The sequence below is a fragment of the Boleophthalmus pectinirostris genome, unplaced genomic scaffold (assembly GCF_026225935.1).
Source record: "Boleophthalmus pectinirostris isolate CB_2022bp ecotype Guang Dong unplaced genomic scaffold, ASM2622593v1 HiC_scaffold_23, whole genome shotgun sequence".
NCBI classification, from domain to species: Eukaryota; Metazoa; Chordata; class Actinopteri; order Gobiiformes; family Gobiidae; genus Boleophthalmus; species Boleophthalmus pectinirostris.
The window spans coordinates 36,075,469-36,081,991 of NW_026571207.1; positions in this window are offsets into that span (position 1 = coordinate 36,075,469).

Below are 6,523 nucleotides of genomic sequence, written 5' to 3' on the forward strand. Positions count from 1 at the left end.
GAGCCGGCTCCTGATTAGGAGCCATGTTTTCTCTTTCTCTCACTTTTTTTCTCTTCACGTCGTGTGCAGACTCGTGGTAGTTTGACAGCGGCTGAAAAACAAACTTTCAGAAATCTGCATGTGCATAGGAGAGAAAAATGTACATGTTTGACTGTAGTTCAGCATAAAATAAATAAACCAGGACTAATCTTGGGCTCGAGAGAGGGAGAGAGATAGAGACCAAGTCCCGACACTCAGTCCTGGTTCAGTTCTGGTTTAGTCCTGTTTTACACATGGTTTAGATCTGTTTCAGTCCTGGTTTAGTCCTGGTTCAGTTCTGCTTTAGTCCTGCTTGTAACAAAACCATCTGAAGAGCCGCTTGGGAGCTGAAAGAGCCAGCCGCTTTTACTGAGCCGAACCAAAAGAGCCGGTTCTCTAAACTGGAACTGGAATACCCATCACTAGTAGCTAGAACGTGATGCAAAAATGCCATTAGGCCGACCTACTGTCTGTAAATATGATATAAAGAGGCAGAAGAACAATAAATGTTGCCTAAATAAACCCAATTTAAAATCCACTAGAGCCAAACCTAAGTTTTTTAAACAATTCAAGATTTACAGTAAATTTTTACATCACTAAATATATCAGCGATATACCATTTTATCAGTATCATATCGGCCACAACAAAACCCATATCGGTCGGGCTCTAGTCCATACCAGCTTCTGTATTAATGGGATCTTTGAGTTTTAAGCCATGGCATTTCAATTGTAGTTCCTGGATTAAGATGCATTTAGAAACATCAGTTTAAATTGGATAAAGTCAGTTTTTTGTTGTTGTTTTCATGGTGTACTTAAATGTAGTGAACACCGGGGGCTTCATACTTTCACTGTGTTTTGCAGGTAATTGCTTGGAATAGCACATTTATACAGCTCTCCATCTCCTTTGCTGTTTATCGTGTAGTGCTGACCTTTTATGGCTGGCCGTTACAATGTAAGCTCGGGGACCATTTCTTACAGTAAGAGAGGACTGCCGCTGCATACGAACTACAGAAAAAAAGTGTTTAATATTCTAGTACACTGAAAACATGAGAGCGTCTGGGGTTCTGTTCTGTTCTGATTAACTCTACAAATCCAACATCTATCATTCATTTTCTGCAGCATCAGTTTACTCCTAGTACTTGACTGATACAGTATTTTTATTGAAGTAAAAGTACTCTTACTGAAGTAAAAGTTGTGCTTCCTCTTCCCACGGTGAGTAAGTCCAAAGTAACAAAAGCTTTATGCGACAATATGAACTGACATTTGTTTTTGTTTCTGTCCTTTGTCCTTTATTTCATATTTTGTCCTTCAAATTAGATTAACTGCAAATTATAAATCTGATGTTACGTCCCGACAGTTACACTTCAGATACTCTTACTTGAGTAGGAGTTTTTTTCAAATACTTTTTTACTCTTACAGTATTTTCCGGTCTATTTGGCGCTCTGGATTATAAGAGGCACTGTCATTAAATGGTGTATTTTCCAACTTTTTTCACAAATAAACCGCATGGGACTTTAAAGGAAACCCAACAGTGTGATGGGTGAGTGGTTTTGTTTGTTTGTTCGTTCACGGTGACTCTGGGCTTTGTTCAGTTGTGGCGTGTAGGGAGGGTGTGTCTGGGACCAACGGATTGTCGGCGTGTTCGCAGTGACTCAGTTGTTCAGTTGTGTCTAGAAGTGGCACATTGCACTCGCTTTTTCGATTCGTTCCTCCGTTCCGTTCCTCGTCGGCGTGGAGTGATGAGTGTGTCTGTGGGTGTTTTTGGCTGTGTGGTCGCTGTCTGCTCCGTGTGTGTTTGTGTTTTCTGTGGGTGGTGCGGCTTTGTAGTTTACTAAAAGTCGTGCTGGGAAACCCGAGTGGATTATAGGGCGCTCTGGATTGTGGCGCACAGTCGTTTTTTGATGGGGTTGGAGGCTTAAGAGCGCGTCTAATAGCCTGGAAAATACAGTAGTGGAATAATAAGGAATTTCTTGGATCACTACTTTGTACTTCTACTTGAGTAATATTATTTTGAAGTAACGTTACTCTTACTTGAGTACAGTTTTTGGCTTCTGTACACATCTCTGGTTCTGATGTTATGAAATGTGAGTAAAACGGTGTGTGTGGAGACAGAGGCAGACCCACACTGCTCTGCTGTCTCTCCTGGCTGTGTCCCAGAGCTGTGGGGTCAGCTGGGGTCACTAGTTCTCTCTGCTCCGTGTGCTGCACACCCAATCACCCAGAATCCTGCTGCGCCAGTGGAATTCATAACCTCTAAGTGCCAGCTCCTCATAAAATCCAATATTATGTTTTTGTCTTCCTGATTTTTGGCTCCATGTCAGAAAGAATGTAGGGGATTGATTTGAATGCTATATTTATGGATTGACCCCACAGCGACTCTTACTTATGCTTCTGTTTCATTCACTTGGGAAAGCTAAGTGCACAAAGACTGTACTTTTGTCCACTGGACACTTGTCCTCTGTATTTGACCCATCGTTGGGTCAACCTTTTGGAAACAGTTGACATTACTGTGCGGCGCCCAGGGTCCCATCTCCAGATTTTGAGTTTGTGCTTGTGCTGAAAAGAGACTTGGACACTCACTGTACTAAACACACTACTTGTACACTGTTGTCTGTACTGGACACTTGTCATTTGACCCATCGTTGGGTCAACCTTTTGGAAACAGTTGACATTACTGTGCGGCGCCCAGGGTCCCATCTCCAGATTTTGAGTTTGTGCTTGTGCTGAAAAGAGACGTACACAGCAAAAACTGGAGGGTTAAAATTTCAGGGTAAAATATTTCTGAGTTGTTTTTAACTCAAAAAGTGTTATTTTAACTATTTGAAAGTTAAATGTGGGTTTGAGTTGGGGTTATTTGCCAGAGTTGATATGGGTGAAGCTAATTCAACTTTCTCTAGTGTTAATTAAATTTCCCCAGTGTTAATTCAACTTCACCTAGTTAATTCAACTTCCATTAGTGTTAATTCAGCTTCCCTTTGTGTTAATTCAACTCCCCTTAGTGTTAATTTGGCTCCTCCCACCCACCACTTCAAACTCCTGTGAGAGTAGACCAGTTTGAACCAGTTTTGTTCATAATTTAATTTTAAATTTACTCAAATAAAGTGTAAAAATAAAACACCTATGTGTGTTGTTTAGTTAAATCAGGATAACTCTACAAAGTGTTATCTGTTTACTCTCAAAATGTTAATATAACTCTTGATTTCAGGGTTAAATAGGAACTTTGGTCCAGTGTTACTTAATGAACATTTCCAAAAATATTAAATTAACTCTAGAACAGATTGGACTCATAAAAACTCTGAGAAAATGTTCAAATTAATTCCATGAGAGTCAATTTTAACACTCCACTTTTTGCTGTGTAGAACATAATTTAGTTTCATGTGGATAGGCCCAGTAATTACAGAGAGAGGAGCCATAAACCAGTTCAAGAACAAACTTCACCACAAACTCTCACCTGCAGCTCTGTCCACTGCCTCATCCCTCACTGCCCACTGATTCATCAAGAACCTCAACCTCATGACATTACAACAAAAATGTCCTCGCAGACTGTCTCTGACCAGAAGTAGTCCACTCTGTGCCTAGTCCACTCTGTCTCATGTCCACTCTGTCTCATGTCCACTCTGTCCCTTGTCCACTCTGTGCCTAGTCCACTCTGTCTCATGTTCACTCTGTTATTGTTCCACTCTGTCCCTGGTCCACTCTGTCTCATGTCCACTCTGTCTCTGGTCCACGCTGTTATTGTCCACTTTGTGCCTAGTCCACTCTGACTCATGTCCACTCTGTGCTTAGTCCACTCTGTCTCATGTCCACTCTGTCTCATGTCCACTCTGTCCCTGGTCCACTCTGTGCCTAGTCCACTCTGTCTCATGTCCACTCTGTGCCTAGTCCACTCTGTCTCATGTCCACTCTGTCTCATGTCCGCTTTATCCCTGGTCCACTTTGTCTCATGTCCACTCTGTCTCATGTCCACTCTGTTATTGGTCCACTCTATGCCTAGTCCACTCTGTCTCATGTCCACTCTGTGCCTAGTCCACTCTGTCTCATGTCCACTCTGTCTCATGTCCACTCTGTTATTGGTCCACTCTGTGCCTAGTCCACTCTGACTCATGTCCACTCTGTCCCTGGTCTGCTATGTCCATGTCTACTCTGTTATTGGTCCACTCTCTCCCTCGTCCACTCTGTTATTGGTCCACTCTGTCTCATGTAAACTTTGTTCTTGTTCCACTCTGTCCCTGGTCCACTCTCTCCCTCGTCCACTCTGTCTTATGTCCACTCTCTCCCTCGTCCACTCTGTCTTATGTCCACTCTCTCCCTCGTCCACTCTGTCCCTGTTCCACTCTGTTATTGGGCCACTCTGTGCCTAATTCACTCTGTCTCATGTCCACTCTGTTCTTGTTCCACTTTGTCCCTGATCCACAGTGTTCCTGGTCCACTCTGTCTCATGTCCACTCTGTCCCTGGTGTGCTCTGTCCATGTCCACTGTGTTATTGGTCCCCGCTGAACTCTGCCCTTTGGTAATGAGGAAGTATGAGACAGCCTTTCCTCGGGGCTGCCCTCTGACACCTGCCGCTCGCTTTGTTTGTCTCCACCAAACATCTCTCCTCCCTTTGCTCTTTTCAAAGGCAGAGTGAGCAGAGGAGGGGCGGAGGAGAGGAGGAGGAGGAGAGGAGTGCTGACGGTGCACTCTGAGGCAGGCCGCTCCATCACACCTCGGCGCTGAGGGCTCGGCCAGACCCGCTCGCTCTCCGCCGCCCCCTCCGCCCCTCTGCACCCGTTTGGACGCAGGCTAAGGGCACTTGACAACAAAATGAGGCGGGACTAATGATTGGAGAGAGCATAAGTTCCCCACAGCGCTGAGGTGATTAGGCCACCTCTGCATAGGCTCCAGACCAGTGTGTTTGAGGCTGGCTTTGTGCCTGACACTGAGGAGTGAGGAGCCAGGGGGGCCATTCTACTACAGCACAGAGCACAATGTGGGCTATTAACGCTATAATATCCATAATCTAGCCATGTGCTTATTGTTTCTAACATCTATATTTCAGTTAAAGGAGACCTGGTTTGCAAAATCAACTCTAGGAGCTTTTAAAAGTTGTAAGCACAGAGTGGTTTGTCCACTGATCCGACAGTAGCTGGTGTGAATCCTGCTCTCGACATCAACATCACTGGTAGATACACAGGTTGGTGGTGTGATTACAGCTGCCACAGTTGGTCCTTGGGCAAGACACTAATTTTCTAGTGTCTTGTGCCCACACTGCTGCATGAGTGTGTGTGAATGGGTGAGTGGTTCCTCGATGTAAGCTGCTTTAAGTCTCTTGAAGGTGGAAGAGCGCTATAGAAAAATGCAGTGGCAGAGCGTGCATTTCACACCGAGGCCTTCAGTAGTGCAGGAGGAGCGCTGGGGTGCTAAATCAGGACTAAACCAAAACTAAACTAGGACTGTTTGTCGGGACTGACCCGAAGGTGCACCCGCGTACACTGTCGGGTGAACGCAGATGAAAGGAGCACCAGCCCCGGCGGCTGCATGGGGCTCAGTGCAGCTCTCACGCTTTGCAGACACTCTCTCACTCGCTTTCTCTCTCGCTCTCGATCAAGTCCAAGATTAGACCTGGTTTAGACCTGGTTTAGTCCTGGTTTAGTCCTGGTTTAGTCCTGGTTCCGCTACAGATGCAGTTTACTGTTTTGGCTGGTTCTCTCTCTGACTGTCCAATCAGCAGGTCTGAATCCGGTGACGTCATTCGCTGCTAAAGGCCCTGGTGACACCAACTCAAAATCTGACTGGCTGAAGCAACAGTTTCATGGACATGTATTCTGTGTTCGAGGGCCTTCAGAACGGATTGTGAAGGCCTCAGACACACTCTTTGACTTTGACTCTGCCTAGCAACAAGTGACAGTTGAAATGTGATTGGTCAAATGTTTTAATATGAAAATACATGTCTGGAAGCAGCACAAGCGTCGGAAAGGAAGTGGACAGACCATTTGGAATCATTTAATAATAATATAATTAACATCAGTCTGTGATACAGATATTTTTTTAAGCGAGCAGAGAAGGACTTGCAGGCCTGACGCCCCACCACTGTAAAAATGTGACTATTTATCATTTACCATAACAGTTTATGATCTCACTCAGACATGTAGTCTGAGTTGATATGAATAATCCTGTCCTGTATTTGAAACTTGAATCCTCATAAAATATCCTAGTGGTTCAGTGGTCAGGGCAGTGGCCCCTTACCCCAAAGTTGGAGGATTGATTCCTGCTAGAAGAGTTCTGTCATTGTGTCCTCGGTCAAGACACTTCAAGACACATCACCTGTGGCTACAGCGGCAGCTTACCACCACTGGAATGAAGAATGATGACAGTGTATCGCTTTTTGACAGGCTTCGACAAGCCCATTACACATGTAAGGCATTATTATGATTATTTTGACATCATCATAATAATAATAATAATAATAATAATAATAATAATAATAATAATAATAATAATAATAATAATAATAATAATAATAAT